This window comes from Budorcas taxicolor, chromosome 8, assembly GCF_023091745.1.
Source record: "Budorcas taxicolor isolate Tak-1 chromosome 8, Takin1.1, whole genome shotgun sequence".
Taxonomy (NCBI): Eukaryota; Metazoa; Chordata; class Mammalia; order Artiodactyla; family Bovidae; genus Budorcas; species Budorcas taxicolor.
Window position 1 is genome coordinate 6,578,139 of NC_068917.1, and position 13,331 is coordinate 6,591,469.

Below are 13,331 nucleotides of genomic sequence, written 5' to 3' on the forward strand. Positions count from 1 at the left end.
ACCCTGGAGAAGGCAATGGCAACCCACCCCAGTACTCTTGCCTGGAAAATCCCATGGGTGGAGGAATCAGGTAGGCTGCAGTCCATGGGGTTGCAAAAAGTCGGACACGACTGAGCGACTTCACTTTCACTTTTCACTTTCATGCATTGGATAAGGAAATGGCAACCCACTCCAGTGTTCTTGCCTGGAGAATCCCAGGGACAGGGGAGTCTGGTGGGCTGCCGTCTATGGGGCCGCACACAGTCAGACACAACTGAAGCGACTTAGCAGCAGCAGCAGCAGCAGCAGGTACATTACTCAAAAGATAAAGTAAATACTTTTAGCATCTCTGATTAAGAGCTGACCAATAATCCAGGAAAACTTTGTTTTTCTAGATTTCAAGAAGTACAATTTTGACATTGTCTCACTTCTGAAAACTTATAAATTAATGTAAATTTTATCCAACTTGACTACATTAGATGTCTTCTATGTAAAACTTTTACAATTTTTTAATATCAAATTAGCTTTTTCTCCCTAATGTTTCCTCTCTCTAATTTAAGAACAATTAGCCATCCTATATTAGAATAAAATTACTCTTTCTTTTTCGCTTCTCAAAATTTATGCTATGTCCCTTGTATAGTTTTCATGCAAAGTGGTTTCTCAATTTTTATGATTTCTAATAATTTCTTATATATATATTGATGTTGATTTTCAACCACTAATGATTTTTCTTTTACAAATAAATGTGGGAATTAGAAAAATGAGTGTGAATTGTTTGTCATATACCAAGATTTTGGATGAGTAGGCTAGCAAATTTTATAGCTATATCACCTCACGCTTCTTAGAGATATTCACAATTTCCTCAGTGCAATTTCTGATGTTTAAAACTCTAGGTTTAAAGATACCAAAGAGATTTTGAAAACTGCTTTTAGGCAAGCATACTACAATAACAACAGAGTGGGAGATGACAACACACTCCAGTATTCTAGCCTGAAAAATTCCATGGACAGAGGAGCCTGGTGGGCTACAGTCCCCAGGGTTGCATAGAGTTGGACATAACTGAGCACGCACACTACAACACCGTACAAAGCTAGCCATTTTCTTGTTATCTCCTTGTTAATTATTTTAACTTTATTTAATTAGTAAGCTCAAGTATATATTAAAAAAAAAAACCTCTTCTCATATTTTACTTAACGTTGACAAAAATTTGTCCATCTCATGAACTTCAAAAAAAAATTGTATTGTTTCCTATTTTTTCTGAGTGGTTTAGAAATATTTAATTTGTATAATTGCTCATTTATCTCTATGCCAATCTGAATAGAACTTCTTTAAAATTTTTATAAATGGATTTGTTAATATAATGCAGAGGTAGAAAAAGATCACATTTTACAACTTACTTGCATAAACATACAGACAGATATGAATAGACATCAGTGTTATCAAAAAAATTTTATGTGTTTATTTATTTAGTGAGTCATTTTTGGCTGCACTGGCTCTTTCTTGCTGCATGTGGGCTTTCTCTAGTTGTGGAGAGCAGGGGTTTCTCTCTAGTTGTAGTGTGCAGACTTCTCACTGCAGTGGCTTCTCTTATCGTGAAGCATGGGCTTGAGGGTGCATCGCCTTCACCAGTTGTGGCTCACTGGTTCTTGAGTGCTGGCTCAGTAGTTGTGGCACATGGGCTTAGCTGCCTAACAGCACGTGGGATCTTCCTGGACCAGAGAGGAAACTGCCGTCCCTTGCATTGCAAGGTGGACTCTTAACCACTGGACTACCAGGAAAGCCCATCTCATAATTTTCTATTTAAAAATTTTAGCCATTAATCAGTCAACACAGTAACCCACAACTCACTAGTTTATCTCCACTTTAAATTTCTTTCTGAATTGTTTCACGTTGCTGACAACAGAAGAACAAGTTGAGAAAAACTTACTCAATTATGACTAAAATCTTTAAACTTATATGTGGGAAAAGCTTTTAAGATTTTGTTTTGTCCTGTTATGAAATCTTAAGGAGGTTGTGGACTACATTTTAAGTACATGACTGAGGAAGTAGACTGGCATCGAAATGTCTCCAAAGTCATCTGAGTGGATAGATTAAGGCTGTTTCCAATCAGCCTTTTTTGCCTTTTCAGCCTCAAGTAGTTGGTCTGAGTTCTTGGAGAGCCCCTATGGGTGTAAAGGGTCTAAGATTTCAATGATTATAAGGAACTGAATTGTTGGAATGGGAAGGGCAGGGCTTAGCAGGAATGAGGAGGGGGTATGGAAGAGAGAGGTCTTAGAGGGTCAGTTTGTTTATATCTTATTTGTCAAAGAGGTTATTGAAAATTTAAATTATCCTTAGTAAAATCATGCCAACAAGAAGCAGGTGGATAGAGCTGGTGTAGCATGTAGTCAGCAAGGGTTTGAGAAAGGAATTCCAATTTACTGAGAAGTTCCACTTGCAGAAGTAGAATCAGAGATAGAACAGAGTGGGTCATTAAATGCTGGGAGAATTTTTTCTGCCTAGGATTGGGGTAGTCGCTGGAGCAGTGGCTGCATGGAAGCTGAGCAGAGCTGCTAGAGAGGCTCTGAGGAGATACTACACGTCCAAGGGCAGAGAAGCCCCAGCAAGATGGTAGGTACTGGAGCGGAGGCTGTGCAGTGTTGGAGTTACTGTGAACATGGAAGATACCCCATGTTCAAGAGCAAAGGAGAAGCCCCAGCAAGATGGTAGGAGGGGTGAAATCACGTTTAGAATCAAACCCCATCATGCCAGAAACACTTAGAGGGCTCAAACAAGCCTTGTGCATACCAGGACCCAGAGACCCCACAGAGACTGAGCCAGAACTGTATCTGAGTGTCTCCTTTGAAAGTACAGGTCAGCAGTGGACTGCTGCAGGGGAAGGGGCTCTGGGTGCAGCAGACCTGGGTATGGCATAAGCCCTCTTGGAGGAGTTCAACATTAACTGTAGGTCTGGCACCATAGAGCCACCAGAACTTACACAGGACTAGGGAAACAGACTCTTGGGAGGCACAAACAGAACCTTGTGTGCACCAGGACCCAAGAAAAAGGAGCAGTGACCCCACAGGAGACTGACCCAGACTTTCCTGTAAGAGTCCAGGAGTCTCTGGCAGAGTTATGAGTCAGTGTCGGCCAGCTGCAGGGCTAGGGGCCCTGAGTGTAACAGTGCATGCATGGGACTTTTGAAGAAGATTGCCAATATCTTCATTACCTCCACCATCTTTTGGCTTCAGGTAAATAACAGGGAGGCAACACAGCTACACCCATCTACAGAATATCAGATTAGAGATTTACTGAGCATGGCCCTTTTCTTCTTTGCTTTTCACTTCTTTTCACAGCTATTTGTAAGGTCTCCCCAGTCAGCCATTTTGCTTTTCTGCATTTCTTTTCCATGGGGATGGTCTTGATTCCCGTCTAAGGTACAATGTCATGAACCTCAGTCCATAGTGCATCAGGCACTCTATCTATCAGATCTAGTATCATAAAACTATTTCTCACTTTCACTGTATAATCATAAGGGATTTGATTTAGGTCATACCTGAATGGTCTAGTGGTTTTCTCTACTTTCTTCAATTGTTCCAAAGAATAGCAAGAAGAGATAAGAAAGCCTTCCTCAGTGATCAATGCAAAGAAATAGAGGAAAAGAACAGAATGGGAAAGACTAGAGATCTCTTCAAGAAAATTAGAGATACCAAGGGAACATTTCATGCAAAGGTGGGCTCGATAAAGGACAGAAATGGTATAGACTTAACAGAAGCAGAAGATATTAAGAAGAGGTGGCAAGAATACACAGAAGAACTGTACAAAAAAGATCTTCACGACCCAGATAATCATGATGGTGTGATCACTCACCTAGAGCCAGACATCCTGGAATGTGAAGTCAAGTGGGCCTTAGAAAGCATCACTATGAACAAAGCTAATGGAGGTGATGGAATTCCAGTTGAGCTATTTCAAATTCTGAAAGATGATGCTGTGAAAGTGCTGCACTCAATATGCCAGCAAATTTGGAAAACTCAGCAGTGGCCACAGGACTGGAAAATATCAGTTTTCGTTCCAATCCCAAAGAAAGGGAATGCCAAAGAATGCTCAAACTACCGCACAGTTGCATTCATCTCACACGCTAGTAAATAATGCTCAAAATTCTCCAGGCCAAGCTTCAGCAATACATGAACCGTGAACTCCCTGATGTTCAAGCTGGTTTTATAAAAGACAGAAGAACCAGAGATCAAATTGCCAATATCTGCTGGATCACCAAAAAGCAAGAGAGTTCCAGAAAAACATCTATTTCTGTTTTATTGACTATGCCAAAGACTTTGACTGTGTGGATCACAATAAACTGTGGAAAATTCTGAAACAGATGGGAATACCAGACCACCTGATCTGCCTGTTGAGAAACCTATATGCAGGTCAGGATGCAACAGTTAGAACTGGACATGGGACAACAGACTGGTTCCAAATAGAAAAGGGAGTACGTCAAGGCTGTATATTGTCACCCTGCTTATTTAACTTATATGCAGAATACATCATGAGAAATACTGGGCTGGAAGAAGCACAAGCTGGAATCAAGATTGCTGGGAGAAATATAAATAACCTCAGATATGCAGATGACACCACCCTTATGGCAGAAAGTGAAGAAGAACTATAGTGCCTCTTGATGAAAGTGAAAGAGGAGAGTGAAAAAGTTGGCTTTCATTGTTCAGAAAATTAAGCTCATGGCATCTGGTCCCATCACTTCATGGGAAATAGATAGGGAAACAGTGTCAGACTTTATTTTTAGGGGCTCCAAAATTACTGAAGATGGTGACTGCAGCCATGAAATTAAAAGATGCTTACTCCTTGGAGGAAAAGTTATGACCAACCTAGATATCATATTCAAAAGCAGAGACAGTACTTTGCCAACAAAGGTCTGTCAAGTCAAGGCTATCATTTTTCCAGTGGTCATGTGTGGATGTGAAAGTTGGACTGTGAAGAAAGCTGAAAGCCGAAGAATTGATGTTTTTGAACTGCAGTGTTGGAGAAGACTCTTGAGAGTCCCTTGGAATGCAAGGAGATCCAACCAGTCCATTCTGAAGGAGATCAGCCCTGGGTGTTCTTTGGAAGGAATGATGCTAAAGCTGAAACTCCAGTACTTTGGCCACCTCATGCGTAGAGTGTGATGCTGGGAGGGATTGGGGGCAGGAGGAAAAGGGGGCGACAGAGAATGAGATGGCTGGATGGCATCACCGACTTGATGGATATGAGTTTGAGTGAACTCCAGGAGTTGGTAATGGACAGGGAGGCCTGTCGTCCTGCGATTATGGGGTCACAAAGAGTCAGACATGACTGAGCGACTAAACTGAACTGATCTGAGCATGGCCCTACTCATCAGAACAAGACCCAGTTTCCCCTCAGTCAGTCTCCGCCATCAGGAAGATTCCATAAGCCTCTTATCCTTCTCCATCAGAGGGCAGGCAGAATGAAAACCACAATCACAGAAAACTAACCAATCTGATCACATGGACCACAGCCGTGTCTAACTCAGTGAGACTGTGAGCCATGCCGCATAGGGCCACCCAAGACGGATGGGTCATGGTGGAGAGTTCTGACAAAACGTGGTCCACTGGGGAAGGGAATGGCAAACCACTTCAGTATTCTTGCCTTGAGAACCCCATGAACAGTATGAAAAGGCAAAAAGTGAGGACACTGAAAGATAAACTCCCCAGATTGGTAGGTGCCTAATACACTACTGGAGTTCATTGGAGAAATAACTCCAGAAAGAATGAAGAAACAGAGCCAAAGTAAAAACAACACCCAATTTTAGATGCAATTGGTGATGGAAATAATGTCTGATGCTGTAAAGAGCAATATCACATAGGAACCTGGAATGTTAGGTCCATGAATCAAGGCAAATTGGAAGTGGTCAAGCAGGAGATGGTAAAAGTGAACATTGACATTTTAGGAATCAGCAAACTAAAATGGACTGGAATGGGTGAATTTAACTCAGATGACCATTATATCTACTATTGTGGGCAAAAATCTCTTAGAGAAATGGAGCAGCCATCATAGTCAACAAAAGAGTCCATAATGAAGTACCTGGATGCAATCTCAAAAATGACAGAATGATCTCTGTTCATTTCCAAGGCAAACCATTCAGTATTACAGTAATCCAAGTCTATGCCCCAACCAGTAATGCTGAAGAAGCTGAGGCTGAAAGATTTTATGAAGACCTACAAGACCTTCTAGAACTAACACCCAAAAAAGATGTCCTTTTCATTATAGGGGACTGAAATCAAGAAATACCTGGAGTAACAGGCAAATTTGGCCTCGGAGTACAGAATAAAGCAGGGCAAAGGTTAATACAGTTTTGTCAAGAGAATGCACTGATCATAGCAAACATCCTCTTCCAAAAACACAAGAGAAGACTCTACACATGGACATCACTAGATGGTCAATACCAAAATCAGATTGATTATATTATTTGCAGCCAAAGATGGAGAAGCTCTACACAGTCAGCAAAAACAAGACTGGGAGCTGACTGTGGCTCAGATCATGAACTCCTTATTGTTAAATCCAGACTTAAATTGAAGAAAGTAGGGAAAAACACTAGACCATTCAGATATGACATAAATCAAACCCCTTATGATTATGCAGTGTGAGTGACAAATATATTCAAGGAATTAGATCTGTTATACAGAGTCCCTGAAGAACTATGGACAGAGGTTTGTGATATTAGAAAGGAGGCAGCAATCAAGACCATCCCCAAGGAAAAGAAATACAAAAAGGCAAAATGGTAGTCTGAGGAGGCCTTAAAAATAGCTGTGACTAGAAGAGTAGTGAAAGGCAAAGGAGAAAAGAAAAGATATGCCTGTTTGAATGCAGAGTTCCAAAGAATAGCAAGGAGAGATAAGAAAGCCTTCCTCAACGATCAGCGCAAAGAAATAGAGGAAGACAGTAGAATGGGAAAGACTAGAGATCACTTCAAAAAATTAGAGATACCAAGGGAACATTTCATCCAAAGATGGGAACAATAAAGGACAGAAATAGCATGGACTTAACAGAAGCAGAAGATATTAAGAAGAGTGGCAAGAATACACAGAACTAAACAAAAAAGATCTCACGACTCAGATCACAATGGTATGATCACTCACCTAGAGCCAGACATCCTGGAATGCAAAATCAAGTGGGCCTTAGGAAGCATCACTATGAACAAAGCTAGTGGAGTTGATGGAATCTCAGTTGAGCTATTTCAAATCCTAAAAGATGATGCTGTGAAAGTGCTGCACACAATATGCCAGAAGATTTGGAAAACTCAGCAGTGGCCACAGCATTGGAAAGGTCAGTTTTCATTCCAATCCTAAAGAAACGCAATGCCAAAGAATGCTCAAACTACCGCACAATTGCACTCATCTCTCTAGCAAAGTAATGCTCAAAATTCTCTAAGCCAGTCTTCAACCTTGCATGAACTGTGACCTTTCAGATGTTCAAGTTATATTTAGAAAAGGCAGAGGAACCAGAGATCAAATTGGCGACATCTGTTGGAGCATCAAAGAAGCAAGAGAGTTTCAGAAAAACATCTACTTCTGCTTTACTGACTATGCCAAAGCATTTTCCAAAGCAAACTTTGGAAAATTCTTAAAAAGATGGGACTACCTGACCACCTGACCTGTCTCTTGAGAAATCAATCTGTATGCATTAATTTTCCAATGTCTATCTTAATCCATTACATGTCAATCATTTGAATTAAACATTTTCTTAAACAGCAGGGTATTTGGGGGTCCTTATTTCCTTCCTTCGATTTTTTTTTTTTCTGGAGCTACTAAGAATAGTAAATAGGCAATTCTAACACTATGTTTATTTATTTCTATTGTATGAATATTACTGGAAATATGAAATTTTATTCCAAAGAGTTAAAATTTGTCCCAGACATTCCAGTCTACAAATTAAATTTCTTTCCTGTAAGTGAGGCATTTTGAAAACCTATTTTTTAATATATTTTAGCATTGATTTTATTTCTAATTTTGTTATTTTCTGAAAAAAAAGACTATTTCTGCCCATACATATTATGAATATGATATACTGTTATACCAAATATAGATATGCAGTGTATAGACAGTCAACTTGAACACTTTTTGGAACTGAGTGGTAAAATCTAGTTAACTTCACGGAAACGTTTGGAAAAGTAAAATATATAAAAATAAATACTTAATGATATTTTTCTCACTATAGTCTTCAAATGTGGCTCCTCAGCACAAGAACAACCTTAAAATGGCTATATCATGCTGAGGTCTGAGAGAAAACAACAAAGTTTTGTAAAGCAATTATCCTTCAATTAAAAATAAAGTTAAATTAAAAAATTGATAGTAGCAAATGTGCTTCTAGATACTGAAGAATCAATATTTGAATTATATATGGTTTGCAGCATGTGAGCCTTCCCTGTCCTTCACTGTCTCCCAGAGTTTACTCATGTCCATTAAATCAGTGATAGTATCCACCTATCTCATCCTCTGTTGCCCCATTCCCTTTTCCCCCTCAATCTTTCTGAGCATCAGAGTCTTTTCCAGTGAGTTGGCTCTTCACATCAGGTGGCCAAAGTATTGGAGCTTTAGCTTCAGTATCAGTTCTTCCAATGAATATTCAAGGTTGTTTTCCTTTAGGATTGACTGGTTTGATCTTCTTGCAGTCCAGGGGACTCTCAAGAGTCTTCTCCAGAACTACATTTCAAAAGTATCAATTCTTTGGTGCTCAGCCTTCTTTATGGTCCAACTTTCACATCTGTACGTGACTACTGGCTAAACCACAGCTTTGACTATACCAGCCTTTGTCGGGAACCTGATGTTTCTGCTTCTTAATATGCTGTTGAGGTTTGTCGTAGCTTTCCTTGCAAGGAGGAAGATGGCCAATAGGTATATGAAAATATTTTCTCAATCATTAAACATCAGGAAAATAAATTCAAAACCACAGTGAGATGTCACCACACACCTATTAGACTTGCTATGACCAAAAAATTAGGGGAAAAAATCACTAAAAATAACAAGTGTTGGTGAGGATGTAGAGAAAAAGAAACCTTTGCGTGCTCTTGGTGGGAATGTAAATTGGTGCAGCCTCTATGGAAGCCAGTATATAGGCTTCTCAAACAGTTTTAAATAGAACTGCAATATAATTCAGAAATTCCACTTCTGGGTATTTATTCAAAGAAAGCAAAACCACTAATTTGAAAAAGTATATGCTTCCCTGAGTTCTTTGCAGCATTATTATTTTTTTTAATTTATTGATTTTATTTGGAGGCTAATTACTTTACAATATTGTAGTGGTTTTGCGATATGAATCAGCGATGGTGTACATGTGTCCCCCATCCCGAACCCCACTCCCATCTCCCTCCCCATCCCATCCCTCTGGGTTGTCCCAGCGCCCTGGCTCTGAGTGCCCTGTTTCATACATCGAACTTGGACTGGTGATCTATTTAACATATGATAATATACATGTTTCAATGCTATTCTTTCAAATCATCCCACCCTTGCCTTCTCCCAAAGAGTCCAAAAGTCTGTTCTTTATATCTGTGTCTCTTTTGCTGTCTTGCATATAGGGCAGCATTCTTTTCAATAGTCAAGATGTGGAAACAGTGTTAATCAATGGATGGATAGACAAAGACATTAGATTTCACACACACATACACACACACACATGTAATATACAAACCCATTGAAATGTTATTAACTCATTTCATTCCTTTTTAGAATGAAATCTTGCCATTCATGAAAACAGGGATGGACTTGGAGGGCATTATACTGAAAGAAGTAAGTCAAACAGAAAAACAAAACCATATGATCTGTCTAACAAATGGAATCTAAATATACATATATGTATTTTAATATGTAAATAAATTCAGTTCAGTTGCTCAGTCGTGTCTGACTCTTTGCAACCCTATGGACTGCAGCACACCACGTTTCCCTGTCCATCACCAACTCTTGGAGCTTGCTCAAACTCACATCCATTGAGTCGGTGATGCCATCCAACCATCTCATCCTCTTTCATCCCCTTTTCCTCCTGCCTTCAGTCTTTCCAAGTTCAGGGTCTTTCCCACTAAGTCAATTCTTCGTATCAGGTGGCCTAAGTATTGGAGCTTCAGTTTCAGCCTCAGACCTTCCAATGAACATTCAGGACTGATTTCCTTTAGGATGGACTTGTTGATCTCCTTGCAGTCCAAGGGACTCTCTCAAGAGTCTTCTCCAACACCACTGTTCAAACGCATCAATTCTTGAGCACTCAGCTTTCTTTATAGTCCAACTCTTACATCCATACATAATTACTGGAGAAAACCATAGCTTTGACTAAGACGGACTTTTGTCAGCAAAGTAATGTCTCTGCTTTTTAATATTCAGTCTAGGTTGGTCATAGCTTTTCTTCCACAGATTAAACATCATTTAATTTCATGGCTGCAGTCACCATCTGCAGTGATTTTGGAGCCCCAAAAATAAAGTATGCCACTGTTTCCGCTGTTTCTCCATCTATTTGACATGAAGTGATGGGACCAGATGCCATGATATTAGTTTTCTGAATGGTGAGTTTTAAGCCAACTTTGCACTCTCCTCTTTCACTTTCATCAAGAGGCTCTTTACTTCATCATTTTCTGCTATAAGGGTGGTGTCATCTGAAAATCTGACATTATTGATATTTCTCCCAGCAATCCTGATTCCAGCTTGTGCTTCATCCAGCCCAGCATTTCACATGATGTTATGATCAACCTAGATAGTATATTCAAAAGCAGAGACATTACTTTGCCGACTAAGGTCCATCTAGTCAAGGCTATGGTTTTTCCTGTGGTCATGTATGGATGTGAAAGTTTGACTGTGAAGAAGGCTGAGCGCCGAAGAATTGATGCTTTTGAACTGTGGTGTTGGAGAAGACTCTTGAGAGTCCCTTGGACTGCAAGGAGATCCAACCAGTCCATTCTGAAGGAGATCAACCTGGGATTTATTTGGAAGGAATGATGCTAAAGCTGAAACTCCAGTACTTTGGCCACCTCATGAGAAGAGTTGACTCATTGGAGAAAAGACTCTGATGCAGGGAGGGACTGGGGGCAGGAGAAGGGAACGACCGAGGATGAGATGGCTGGATGGCATCACGGACTCGATGGATGTGAGTCTGAGTGAACTCTGGGAAATGGTGATGGACAGGGAGGCCTGGCATGCTGCGATTCATGGGGTCGCAAAGAGTCGGACACGACTGAGCGACTGAACTGACTGACTGACTGACTGACTGACTCTGCATATACATTAAATGATCGGGGTGACAATATACATCCTTGATGTACTCCTTTCCCAATTTGGAACCAATTTGGTAATATGTAAGTAGTATACATATAAACTCATAGATACCAAGAACATAAACATATTGGTGGTCACCAGAGGCAGGGGGTGGAGATTTGGAGAAATGGGTGAATTGTTTTTATTTTTCCCTTAAATAACTTGAAAAGAAACAGGAGAGAACATCCCCTCTTTCAATCTCACTGTCTTCATCAAATATAAAAGAAATAAATTGTTTTGATATTTGCACAGTGAAGTATTTTATTCGCCTTTGCAATTTTTGAGAATCATAACTTTGAATTGAAGCCTCCAATTGAAAAGCACTTCTAAAGTTGCTTAGAAATATAAATTATTCATACTTAAATTGAGTTGAAATGTTATCTGTATGAATATCATGCCTATTTTATGATGCTCTCTGACAAATAGACCCCAGGTAAATTTTAGTGAAGCTTTTTGTCATTGCAAGGCATAAGAAAAAATGGGAAAAGAATCTCATTTCCATACATCTTGTCTGTTTACTCAGATTCTGATTCCTGTATCCTTAGTTTATATCCTTCTTCATTAATAGCATTATACTCCTGAGGGTTAGTGGGGATTTTATACGCTGAAAATAATGTAAAGAAAATGATATGATTTTAAGCACCAACAGACAGTTTATGTAAAGAACATTTTATATTTCAGTAGGATTTTTGTGCCTTCAAAATAAGACTCTGATGGAGTGCTAATGGTGTCTTACTGTGAGGTCAAACTTATTTTCAGTTCAGTTGCTTAGTTGTGTCCGACTCTTTGCAACCCATGAACTGCAGCATGCCAGGACTTCCTGTCCAACACCAACTGCCTGAGTTTACCAAACTCATGTCCATTGAGTTGGTGATGCCATCCAACCATCTCATCCTCTGTTGTCCCCTTCCCCTCCTGCCTTCAATTTTTCCCAGCATCAGGGTCTTTTCCAATGAGTCAGTTCTTCACATCAGGTGGCCAAACTTATTTTATTAACCTTTATTTACCTCAAACATGGGGGAAAATGAAGATTATTTAATAAAATATTCATAAAATAGATTTTAGTACATCCATCCAGGGAAAATAATTGTTAATTTGGTGTATAGCATTTTCCTACACATACCAAAAAAAAAAAAAAAATGAAGTGGCTCAGTCGTGTCTGACTCTTTGCAACCCCATGGACTGTAGCCTGCCAGGTTCCTCCATCCATCGGATTTTTCAAGCAAGAATACTGGAGTGGGTTGCCATTTTCTTCTCCAACACATACAAACATACATGCACTCAAATATTACTTATGAGAAAATGGGCTTCAATTTCATAACTAGCACATTTAAATATACATATAGCAAGGTGATACAAACTTCTTTTAGACCAACAAATATTTATGAACTGTATTTTCCATTGAATTAACATACTCTGTTATTTGGGTGAGATCTTGCTTATCTTACCAAGTCCCTAGAACAAGACATATCTTATTGTTTGTATAAGTATATTGTATTATACTGTGCTGCTAAAAATATCTTCATAGTTTTTTCTTAGTTTACTCCTTTCAAATATTTGTAGATACATTCTTGCATCTGACATCAATTATAAAGGAGTTATTTCTGAAATGTAACAGTGTCCTAGAAGTTTGCAGGCAAATGTGTGAATTTTAATTTTATCTCACTTTTCTTTCTGGTCATGGTTAAACTAATAAACAGAATGGGCAGTGTTGAACAATTTGACATTATACAGACTGAAAAATAACTCACAATTCGAAGACAATTACTTTGTTGTAAATAATTGCATAATTGTCTTTGGCAGTTGATGTGGATGTGAATGTTGAGGAGAGAGACTGAGAGAGAAGGAGACATATAGAAAGACAGAGATTGATTGAAAGGGAAAAAGAAAGGCAGAAACAGACACAGAAAGAAAGCTTAAAACCAGGAAAGAATCTCTCTGTGGGTGAACCCAAATTAGAGAAAAACTTATCTGAGATGTGTAAGGAAACAGATTCAATGTTTGTAACATTGTCTGATATAGTCATGCCTATTGAGAGAGACTCCACTTCTGCACTGGTGGCTGAGAATAGGC